Raw genomic sequence first — 12,032 nt, 5'->3', positions numbered from 1 at the left:
AACAGCATCACGTGCTACAGAGAAATTGTTCTTGAGAGAAGAGTCAGTCAACGTGGCAAACGTCACAGTTGTCTTATTTCCAGAAATGGCCACAGCCGCCACCTCCCTGCGGGGTCAGCTGCCACTGCCCTGAGGGGTCAGCAGCCTTCAACACTGAGGGAAGACCCTCCACCAGCAAAAAGATCGTGGCTCGCTGACAACCCAGATGATGGTTAGCGTTTCTTAACAGTACTTAAGTACTTATTGCAATATTCACTTTGTCCCAGTGGTCTAGAAGGAAACCCTCAATTTCTCTGATTCAAGAAGTAGGGTGACACGGGGTGGCCACCAGCACCCAGGCCCAGGCCCTGAGTTCGGGGTCCACCACCGTCCTGGCCGCAGCCCCACATATGCATCCTCTCCCATTGGGATCCTCACTCTCAGGTCCTGATGAACCAAAGTGATTCAGCCTTCATAGCTCTGTGTATTTAGGGTACTGCCTTTCAGGGGAGGGAGGATGCGAATCTGCTGGCAGCCCCCCCAAACATGCACTGTGAAAGGAGGGAGCGGGAGGGGCTTACTGGAAATTAATTACTGGGAAACAAAAGGTTCAAGCATATGTCGCCAGCAACTTCATTCTAAAAGCCCCAGCTGGAGCTCTAGAAAGCCCGTGGGGATTCCCTCCTCGGCACCAGACACACCAGACACGGCCTCCTTGGTCTCTCACCTCCCGCTCAGCCAGGCAGGGGCGCTGGCCACCCCCATTCTGCCCCATCTCCCTGTTCCTGCGGGGGACCCTGGGGGCTGAGCAGCCCCAGGAGGGCGTGAGCTGGGGGTGGGGGCAACTCTGGGCTGACAGCCTCAGCTTCCACCTGGAGCATCCTGCCCTTGCCGTGTCCCAGGTTGGGGTGCTCTGTGTCCCCAGGCCACCTCGGGGCTCCCGAGCAGCAGACCCCCTCTGAGTGTTCCTCGATCTGCTCATAGGCTCCCACAGCTCACAAGGGCCAACCTGGACGTGGGAGGTAGCTTCCCAAACTCACAACGGGGAAGAGTCAGCCCAGGTCCAGCACCCCCATGCAAGTGGGTCCTGGGCTCCCACCCTGCGGCTTCACCAGCCCCGCCCTGAGTTCGGCCTGGCAAACACACAGCTCTCCCCTTGTATGCACCTGCTTCTCTATCCTGCATGCTTTAGCTGAACCAGATCCCTTCTGCAACAAGATGGCAAAGAGGCAGGAGGGAGGAGGCAGGTGAGGGGTGGAGGGAGGGAGGGGGGAGGGAGGAGGATGAAGGAGGGAAGGAGAAAGGAGGGAGGAGGGAGGAGGAGATGGATGGAGATACAAAAAAGGAAGTGGGTGGGTCACTAGGTGGTTAGCGGTGGTCAGTGCCCACGGGCCAGTTAGTTGAGCGCTACTGTAGGTGCAGGAGCCTCAGGGGAGTGGCAGGAAGGTGCCCCCTCCTTGGCTGCAGCGCAGGGTATGGGGCCAGGCATCAGTGCCCACAGGGAGGAGACGGCCTTCAGCCCCTCGGGGGCAGATCGCTGCCAACATGGGCGCCCAGCCTCTCACTGGACAACTGGTCCCTGTGCACACGTGCACACACACAAGTCCACGCACACACACGGTGGGCAGCGGCTGCGGGGAGGGGGTGGCCTGAGTGGGCTGGGATTACTGAGCCATGGGCATGCTCCAACCCCATCTGTGCTTGAGGGAGGTCCCCACACAGCCCCAAGGCCCCTGGGGGTCCCTCACCATGTGTCCTGGGGTGGGAGGAAGCCCCCAAAGCTGGCCCGAGGCTGTGGGACTGAGGCAGGACTGGCGACCATGAGCCTGGGAAGGCATCCCGCCACCCAGGGAAGCCATTGCAGTCTGACTAGCCATGTGTGTGCAGAGGGCACCCTTCAGCTCCTGTCACCCATAGCAAGCCCTGCTGGACAGCTGGGGACACTGAGGCATGGGCCCCAGTCACATGGCTGGGGGGCAGGTGGTCGTGTCCTGCCCTGAGCCCCCAGAGCCCGTCTGTCCACTGTGCCCAGAGCAGGTCCAGGCCCCCACGGCGCAGGCTGAGGTCACTGAGTGAGCCCACCAAGGGCCCGGGGACGAGCTGTGGCAACCATTGTGGTACAGAGGAGGAAACTGAGGCCCCAGCCCAGGGTCTACCCGAGGGAGTCTCTGTGCCGGTGGGACCCTGGCCTGGCACAGAGGAAGCTCTGCACCCAGAGCCCGTGGCCTTCAGCCGCCCGCCCCAGCAGCCCAACAGCCAGGCCTGGACGGAACCCCCACCCCAGGCACGTTGAACTTTCCCGCAAAGGCACTGTGGCTGGGCCTGCCGGCTTACACTAGTTCAAAGAAGAATCGGGTGTGCAGACCCCCTCACTCCAGGCTGAGCTGGGAAGTCGCCCTACATGCGCATGTCCTGGTCCACACCTCCAAAGAGCCTGGGGCCTGGCGTCCCCAAGGACTCGGGAGTGTGCAGTCTTCAGCCTCTCTGTCAAGAAAAGGTACCCTCGACCACATGCATCCGAGGGGCTGGTTTTCCTGAAGAGAGAGAAAGCAGGGGGCGGGGGAACGCCGGAAACTTAAGTGACAGAAGCCAATCCTAGAAGGCAACACCCGCACAGACCTGCCGGTGTGACCTGGCTGTCAGGGGCTTCTTAGGGTGTGAAATGATGGACAGGCGTCAGGACACATTTGTCCCAAGCCCACGGAAGGCCCACCAAGAGTGACCCCAACAACGTGTGGGCTCCGGGCCACGATGCCCAGCCCATGCAGGCTCACAGGTGCCCCTCCATGAGGGGGAGGCGGGGGTGGGCCGGGGGCGCAGGGTAAATCTCTGAACTTCCCTCCATTTTGCCGTGGACCTAAAACTGCTCTAAAAAATTGCTTTTATAAAAATACTGTCCGGCGTCTGAAACGGGGTCCCCGTTTTCGTGGCAACCTCAGGCCGTGGCATTTCTAAGCACACCCCCACTCCCCTCCCCGCGGTTCAGCCAGACGTGGGGACGTCCAGAGACAGACACGCACGTGCCCAGCAAACATCCAGGGGGGGGAGGCCGGGGGGCGGGGACCCGCCGAGGGAGGGGCAGGCCCCCTCCTCAAGTCACCTGGGCGCACGCAGACGCTGTGTCCCTGCCCGCCACCCTGCAGGACGAGCAGCGCGGGGACCCGGACCTCACCGCCACCTGAAACCTTTCCAGTCGCACCTACTCACCGCCTTCCCTGCCAAGGGGGCCCAGCAGGAAGCCCCCGTCCGGCCGGCGCGCGCGGGGAGGCCACCGCGGGGCGGCACGGCGGCCCTGCCCCCTCGGGCCCTCCCTCGGGCGGGGCGGCGCCCGCACAGCCCCTTTCTTCTCCAGCCCCGACAAAGCCAGCAGGGGGCGGGGCGGCCCCGGGGATGCCCACCGTCTCCGTGGCAACGCGGTGGGCCGGCGGCTGGGTGCGGTGGGACGCGAGCCGGGCGTCCCTGTGGGCGGAAGCGGGCCGGGGCAGGCTGGGAGAAGAGAGGTGTTATCTATTGTTCCGCAACCCCCTGCGGCGCGCCCTCCCTCTTACAGACTTGTTACAAGGTCCTGAGGCCACAGGACACATTACTCCACCAGCACGGTTGTGTGTACACGCTTAGCACGTGTCTCGGGAGGCTCCCGGGAGGACACAGTCGCTTACAGAGGGCTTTGTTTGGAGGCCGTGCGGGTGTGTGTCTGTGTGTGTGTGTGCATGTGTGCGTGTGAGATGCTGTGTGTGTGTGATGCTGTGTGTGGCTGACACAGGACCCAGGCAAGACATGGGCAGCCCTGCCAGGCCACCCCAAACCAGCCGTGGGTCAGTGAGGGACACACACACACACACACACACACACACGTGCCCACAGGACAGCAACATGCCTGTAGCATCAGGGACAGGAGGTGACAGCCAGGGTGAGGCCCCCGACACCCAGGAGATGCTGGGCCCATCGTCCTGTCCTCTGGACACAGCTCCAAGTGTCCCCATGTGGCCTTTCCTTTGCCAGGAAATCTGCAGATAGAAACACAGGCTTGTGGTCCACCAAGAATGTCGTGTCATCGGCTCCTGAGGCGAGTGCTACGTGGCATTAAATAGTTAGGAGGCAGCAGCGGTGGGGGCCGGATCACCACTCGGGAAAGATGCCTTCTGCCACGTGGAGGGACCGAGTGCAAGTGTCCCTTTTTCCCGCCCAGCCGTGAAGGAAGAGTCTGACAAATAGCCACCAGGAAGGACGGGGCCGCTGGCTTTCAGGCACTTCCCATCCGGGCTGCATTTCTTCGTCCAAACCCGGGTCTCTTCACCCGAAACTCCCACCCAACTGCCTCTCGGAGAAAGGCTCCCTCCCAGTGCAAAGCCACAGGGGGCTTCAGATTCAGCCCCAAGGTCATCCCGGAAGGAGACCCCGTGCCTCCAGGTGCCACCAGGTAACTCCATCCCGGGGTCCCGAACCCACGGGTGACTGTTGCCAACCCCAGTGAAGAAAAGGTGTCTTTGGCTGAGGTTGGAGCCGTGTGATTGGCCTGTGGCATGCAAGAAATAGTAGAAACACTTCAATCCCAAACGTTTATCTGCTGCGTTTAAAGATAGCCAGCAACGGCCTGTCAACAAACGTTTCTGCTGTGCTGCCTGGAGCACAAGAGGCAAGGCATCCTGTCCCCAGCGAGCTGGACACACACTCTTTTCTCTGCAACATTGGCCCCCAAGCACACTGGGTCCTGCACCTCTCCCCCGGCCTCCACCAGCTGCGTGACCCCCGAGAAGGGGCCCCCTCCTGTGCCGGTCTGATGTGCCCGAACACTCTCCTTCAGCACCCAGGCATCGCACCTGTGGGGCCCACAGGCCCGAGCTTGGCCGCTTGCCGCAGAGACGCTGACTCCCCCTGCCAGACACACGGACGGCAAGTAAGCTACTATTACACGGTGAGTGTAACTCCAATAAGGACTGTTTACTAAATGCTTACGTACTGACCAGTGATGAATCAGTTGCTCTGCACAGTCGCTGGACGCCAGGCCCCCACGTGAGGGCATCATTGCTTGCCCCCAGGGAGGTGAGCATCATTAATTCTAGTCACAGATGAAGAAGTCTCAAGACGGGTGAAATGCTTGGGAGGGAGCCGGGAGTGCCTCCAGACAAGGCGGCTGGAGCTGTCTGCCGGCTCCTGGCTCACCGGCCTGGGCATGGGTGCCACCGTGGCTTTCGTCCTGACAGCTGGTGGATGGAAGCCACATGTGTGCACACACACCTGTGTGCTCACACACACGCACGCGCTCACACACACCGTATGCAAGTGTGTATAACACGCTCCCGCCCCACATTTCTGTGCTGTGACCAACCCAGAATTTTCTAAATTAAAAAAAAATACTTTATTCTTTTTTTTATTTAAAAAAATTCTTAATGTTTATTTTCAAGAGAGAGAGAGAGAGAGTGAGCGTGGTAGGGGCAGAGAGAGCCAGAGACACAGAATCGGAAGCAGGCTCCAGGTGCTGAGCTGTCAGCACAGAGCCTGACATGGGGCTCGAACTCATGGACCATGAGATCATGATCTGAGCTGAAGCTGGACCTTAGTTGACTGAGCCCCCCAAACACACCTAGAATTCTCTAAAGGACAGTAGCCAGGAATACAGGGACACGCCTCCAGGCCTGTCTCGGCACAGAGCTTGCTGTGAGCCAAGGTGATGCAGGACACCTCCCCGGGGAGGGGTGCCTATGGCCCTCCAGAAGCAGCAGGACAGGCACAACCTGTGCCATCTGATCCCGGCAGCCCTGGAGTGAAGCCTGTCTCCTGGCTTTGCTGGTGGAGGCCCCGAGACAAGGCTGGCCGTACCCAGGGGGCAGGGCCCGTGAGCCCCTCTCCCAGGGGGCCCCCGACCGGCTGCTCTCCCATCAGTCTGCAGACAGGGGGTCTCTGAGCAAGAAGCCCCTCCCCTGGCAGCCTCAGGGGTGCCCCCTGGCCCACACAGAGGGTGTAGCAGGGGGTGGAGGTGGCTGCAGGGCCTGGCCAGGATGGCAGAAACCCCATGTGTTTGCAGAGGCCTCACCCGTGTCATGGGAAAGATGCCCCAGCCCAGCCCCGCCATAGTTCCAGCGCTCTCGGTGACACGTCCCAGGTCTCAGACCTGAACACACGAGCACGCAGCTTCCCTCAGGCTGCCTCTCTGTCACGGCTGTGTACACGGGGTACCACGAGCCTAAATGACGAGTGCATCCGCGCTTGGGGAATATGGTGCTAAAACCCGTGCCAACTGTCCCTTGGAAAACAGCGTATTTCATCTCAGTTTTGGACACGTCCTCCATTCAGCCCAGAAGAGCATCAACAGACAGAGAAACCCAGTGAGACCCCGCCTTGATGGGTCTTCAGATTCTGGTAGCACCTGCAGGGACCTGGGACCTGAACCGGAGGGCAGCCGACCCCATCCACCTCAGGCCACTGACCCGTCTCCTCTGCAGCCCACGGCAGCCCAACCAGAACAACCCCCTGACCACACCCTCCTTCCCTCAGGGACCCCCTGACCACGCCCTCCTGTCCCTGGACATCCCCTGGAAAGATGAGGCTGGAGCGTGTGCTGGCTCCAGAAAGGATGAAAATGCTCAGAAAAAAGGTGGGACTTGTCAGCAGGACTCAGGACCTGGTCTGGGGCAGCTCCCAGCAGCCAGAGCCGGAATCGCTTAAGCAACAAAAGAAAGGGTGTCAGATTTAACCCGCAGAGTCAATATCCATGAGTCCAAGCTGATGTTAATAACTGAAGTCAGCCAGCCGTGCGGGGGGCCAGAACCCCAGCCCACAGTGACGCTGCACAGAGGCTTGGGAGGCGCCAGGAACAGGGGCTGAGGACAGGACCACACGCGGGAAGACGGCGGGGGTCTCAGGAGAGACCGGATCCACACCGTCTCCCCCAAGATGCTTAGCAACCTTGAAGGCGAAGGAGAAACCAGCTGAACCCAGTGACCAGGCCAGGTCGCCAGGGAGGCGCTGCAGATGCGTGCCATCCCTGAAGCCCCGATGTGACCTTCTGCAGGGTTCCTCCCAAATGCAAGCAGCCTGCAGGCACGAGGAAACGGAGGGCAAGCTCAAACTGAGGGCCCTGCGCTGTGGCAAATCGGGGAGGGTCAGGAGAAGGAACAGCTAAGTGCAGGGTGGCATCCAGAGCAGGAAAGGAAAATCACTGGCAGTGGGTGAAATGTGGGTGGGTCCGGAGTTTAGACGGCCGGGGCGGGGGGGAGGGGGGGGCACCAAGGCGGCTGTGCCTGATTCGGTGGGTGTGCTGTGGTTGCCTACATTCAGGGACCCCGTGAGGAGCCAGGGACTGGCTACCGGTTCCCCAGCTTTTCTGTAACTCTAACATTGGCTTGGAATAAACACCTCAGCGGTTCCCCATGGCCCGCAGGATAAGCAACAGACGCCCTGTCCTGGCATTCAAGGCTCCTCAGCAAGACTCCAGCCTTCCGTGGGGCTGGAAATGCCCTTCCTTTCCCAGGCAACAGCCCGTTTTGCTCGGCCTTTAAGGGGAAAGCTACTTTGGCTCCGGTAACCTGAGAGCCACACCTGACCTCTCTGACCCATCACACCCAGCTCCTGGCCGTCCTCATGGACCCCTGGGCCCACCACACAACACACACGCACACATACCTGGCAAGCCTCCTGGTCTTCTGAGCCTGGGGGCACTGGGTGGGCACCCACTCTGCTATTCTTTGTGCTCACATGTCACCAAGGGGCAGCGGTTAGGGGCTGTGCGTCCTTGGACAAGTTACTTACCCTCTCTGAGTTCCATTTCCTCATCCATATAATGAGAATAATGAGTACCAATCTCTCCCAGTTGTTGGGGGGATTAAAAGAGGTTTAGTACAGCCCCTGATGTCAGGGCCACCAGGATAGCCTCCCCACAGGCTGGTGGGCATGTCCCCGTGACCATGTGGGCGTGCCCAACACTGCAGCTCCCCAGGCCACCGTCAACCCTTGGAACCTGGAACACAGTGTAACCAGAGCGCAGCACCTGCTGGGTGCCCCGGAGCAAATGTGGAAGCAAATGTGGGGCCCGTGTTGCTCATGCTCGCACTCACCTGGAGAAAACTGAGGGCGGGGAGGAGGGTCGAGAAGCCCTCTTGGTTCTGAGCCACCAGCATCCTTGGCGATTCTGTTCTGCTGCTCACTTGTGAAAACCAACACCTTCCACAGCGGGAAACATCTGGGCTGTTCTATTCGCACGCCTAGAGGGTGGTTTGCACGACCGAGGGCTGACGTCCTGCCTGCAAATGAGGTGCAGAAACGGCTTCACGTTTAGGATTTCTCTTTGGGGCCCAGTGACTCGCTGAGGGTCCCTCCACAGGACGGAGCCCACTGACAAGCCGCTCCTGTCGCACGGGCACAAAGCTAGACTTGATTTCCTGCCGTTCTGGGGGCTCTTGTGTTCTCACATCGAATTTACCTTTGGGATGTAGCTGGATCCTGTGGGATCTGAAACTTTTAAACAAAGCAGAAAGCTGCTGGCTTTGAAGATGGGGCAGGGAAGGAGACCCTCTCCTGGAGCCTCTGGGGGGCGCACGTGTCTGCCACACGAGTTCTAGCCCATGAGACCCATACCGAGCTCCTGACCTAAATAAAGACTATACGGACCAAGTCTGCTGTTTCAAGCCATGACGCATGTGGTAATCTGTTATGGTAGCAATAGAAAATTAATTCAGGGGCGCCTGGGTGGCGCAGTCGGTTAAGCGTCCGACTTCAGCCAGGTCATGATCTCGCGGTCCGTGAGTTCGAGCCCCGCGTCAGGCTCTGGGCTGATGGCTTGGAGCCTGGAGCCTGTTTCCGATTCTGTGTCTCCCTCTCTCTCTGACCCTCCCCCGTTCATGCTCTGTCTCTCTCTGTCCCAAAAATAAATAAAAAACGTTGAAAAGAAAAAAAAAAAAAAAGAAAAGAAAATTAATTCAGGCTTTTTCTTGGAACTAGAGAAGCTGATTCAAAAATTCATCTAAAATACTAAAAGTCCAAGAGACGCCTCGGTGGCTCAGTTGGTTAAGCGTCCGACTCTTGATTTCAGCTCGGGTCATGATCTCACAGTTAGTGAGTTCAGGCCCCGAATCAGGCTCTGTGCTGACAGCGCAGAGCCTGCTTGGGATTCTGTGTCTCCCTCTCTCTCTCTGCTCCTCCCTACTCGTTGTGTGCTCTCTCTCTCTCAAAAATAAATAAACATTAAAATAAATAAATAAACGTTAAATAAATAAATACGTAAGTAAATAAATATAAAAAGCATTGTAGATGGCCATACAAAATTTCTCCTTTCTTCCATGGTCTCTCTCTTGACTTGACATAACATCATATATTTATTATTTAATTTGATTCAAAATAAAGTTTGAATTTTAAATTAGTAGCATGAGTTTTACAGTTAACCTTTATAGGACGCAATGCCAGTTTTAAATGCAAATAGGAGAGCATTTAACTCACTCGAGTTACACAGAGTTGTGCAGTCTGTTCTGATGCTCATTCCTGACGGAGGGCCCTGCTCGCTGAGCCCTGGAAGGCCAACAGGAGGACGAGAGGGCCCCCAGCTTGGAGCCAGCTGTGGACATGCTTCTGGGCAGCAGAACCTTCAGCCAGGTGCAGGGCCTGCACAGGTGAGCACAGAGGCCTGAGGACTGTGAAGGTCGCAGCCACCCCGACTGAGCAACGGGGAGCAGAGCAGGGTCCTGGCAGAGCAGGTAACAGCAGCCCCATGGGGGTACAGTGGTGGGCACAGCCGTGCAGCATCGGTAGGCACAGCCATGAAGCAGCGGTGGGGGCACAGCTGTGCAGCAGAGGTGGGCAGGGGCGCTACACCAGCCCGGCGAGGCAGCGAGGCTTCCCAGGGAAAGGCTCCTGAGTCTTGATGATGAGCAGTGATCAGTCAGAGGAACGCTGGGACAAGCATTCTAAGGTGGGAACAGAATGTGAAAGGACAGAAGCCGATGAACAATCTTGGGCGGGATGATGGGTGGGGGTCATTCTGAGGACAACCTCGACTAGTAATGCTGCCTCGATGGCTGTGACGGCCGTGTCTGCCCTAGACTCCACGGCCTACAGCTTGTGCAGCGGTCAGCTTGCAGTCAGTGCCATGGGAGCAGGGGAGGCAGTGGTGGTAAGAACACTCCTTATGTGTGATTGAGAGGAAGAGTGGGGGTCCAGGGAACAGCAGGGTGTAAGTCTGGAGATGGCAGAGCCCAGCCATTCCGCAGGGCCGTGGGGTGAGCCAAGGACCCCTGTTTCTCACCTGTAATGTGGGGGTAGCGACACGCACCTGACTGGGGCCTACAGGGGGTCCCCATCCATCAGCCGCTGCCCAGGACCCAGGCTACTGTGGGCGCCTGATGCTGCTGTGCTCAGCCCCCGCGGGATGCAGGCCACACAGAGTCCGGCAGAGGAGACCGGGGGGCGCACTGCCTCCCCACATCGCTTCCAGACCAGAAAGGTGCCAGGCTGGACTGTGGGCGCCCTCCTCCCCGATGAATCAGTAATTCTTGCGGCTCAGTGCTTTCTTTCCCCGACAGGCAAGCAAATGGTAAGGCTGCCTCACACCCGATGGCCGCTGCCTGCTGGGCGCTTTCACACAGGAACTCACGCCCTTCCCCAGAGCCAGGGAGGCCCTGTTCTCAGGGCCACAGAGGCTCCAAGAGGTGAGGCAGAGCACCCAGGGTCACACAGCCAGGAGGCAGTGAGAAGCAGCCTTGGACACCGGGGGGCAACAGTCCTCCCTTCCAGGTGGGGAAGCCCCATCTCCCACAGACATGTTGTGGGGTAGGATGGGACCGACCGCGGCCCAGCGGAACCTCACGACCACCCGTCAGTACCTCCTGTTGTCTACCACACGCGGATGGGGACGCTGAGGCTCACAGAGCTGGAAAGGCTCTGGCCCACGGCATCAACCCGTGAGATGGGCTCCCGGGATGGGCCTTGGGCTGAGGACGGTAGCCCGATGCCAGGCCAGCCGTGAAGTGCATACTGGAGCTGGGCGACAGGGTCAGCCGGAGTGACCAGTCTGAGGCCCGGGCAGCACTGAATACCTAACCCTCATCCCCACCGTTGGAAATCTGCAGCACCTCTGATACCAAAGCGGTGCCCCCCAAAGCGATGTCTCCTGCCAGTTACAGACTCTCGGGTCGCCTAGGCCTGGCAGGGACCATCTGCAGGACAGAGGGGCGGCGGGTGTCTGCTCCCGGCCTCGCGGGGGCCCTCCCTTCTCCCTAGTGCGGCCCGGGGAGTGAGCACCCTGTGGAACAGTTCAGGAAGGCCCCGTGGAGAGACCAGCGCGGGCTGGCGCCTGTCAGTGTGTGGAGACAGGGGGCAAGACGGGCCGAGCCAGGCTGTGCCTCTAGGCAGCAGCTCCGAACCCGCCTGGAGCCTCCAGGCCCCCCCCACAACCCCCGGCCGGCAGCTCGGCCAGCTTTGCAGACGCGGGGGATGGCTTAGCTCGGAAGGTCAGCCGGTGAACCGGTGCCCGCTAACGTTGCTGGATAACACGGTTTGCTGAGTAAAGCGTGTCAGAACACTGGCTCCCTGCTGTCTGACCCCGATCCACACGGATGTTGCGTCAGCCTCCAATGTGGTGCTTCTGAGGAGATTCTCCACAGGGCTATTTCCACACCCAGTCGTGACCGATTTCAGCTTTCGCCCTGAACCCCCGCCCGCAAGTGTTCTCAGACACACCCCGCCTATGGCCTGGGAGTCGCAAATCAAAACGACACAACACTGTTTTCACGCCAGGTTGGCAAAACTTGGAAAGACCCACACTCAGAGCCAGCCAGGATGAAGGGAAAGGGCCCTCTCATCCCTGTGAAAGGAGACAGAGGCCTGCAACCTCTTCTGTGTCTGATCACAAGGCACCAAGGAGGGTCGTTATGTGGCCCATTTGAAAAGACAAAGCAAAACCTAAAATAAAGAAGAGAAACCTCATCTTTTGGGTATTGTAAATTAAACTAAAACATTTTGAGTTGATTTCTTTTTTAGTTGAAGACTCTTTTAAACTTCAGTTTATCAACTCAGATATTCATGAATTAAGAGTCTCTGTGTATTTTAACAATGCCAATTCTAAA

The 12,032-nt window shown here is 58.9% G+C and overlaps 1 protein-coding gene across 1 annotated transcript in view; it reads right to left on the bottom strand.

Moving 5' to 3' along the window:
• The window catches only part of FGD3 (FYVE, RhoGEF and PH domain containing 3), a 50,358-nt gene extending 47,066 nt beyond the window's left edge, over positions 1 to 3,292 (bottom strand). The window contains exon 1 of the mRNA XM_042965317.1: positions 3,187 to 3,292. The gene's annotated coding sequence lies outside the window, so the exon portion shown is untranslated. The remainder of the gene's footprint in view (positions 1 to 3,186) is intronic.
• Between the last annotated feature and the right edge of the window lie 8,740 nt (positions 3,293 to 12,032).

The sequence above is a fragment of the Panthera tigris genome, chromosome D4 (genome assembly GCF_018350195.1).
Source record: "Panthera tigris isolate Pti1 chromosome D4, P.tigris_Pti1_mat1.1, whole genome shotgun sequence".
In the NCBI taxonomy this organism is placed as follows: domain Eukaryota; kingdom Metazoa; phylum Chordata; class Mammalia; order Carnivora; family Felidae; genus Panthera; species Panthera tigris.
The sequence above is the reverse complement of the archived record's forward strand: the minus strand, read 5'-3'. Positions and strand labels throughout refer to the sequence as shown.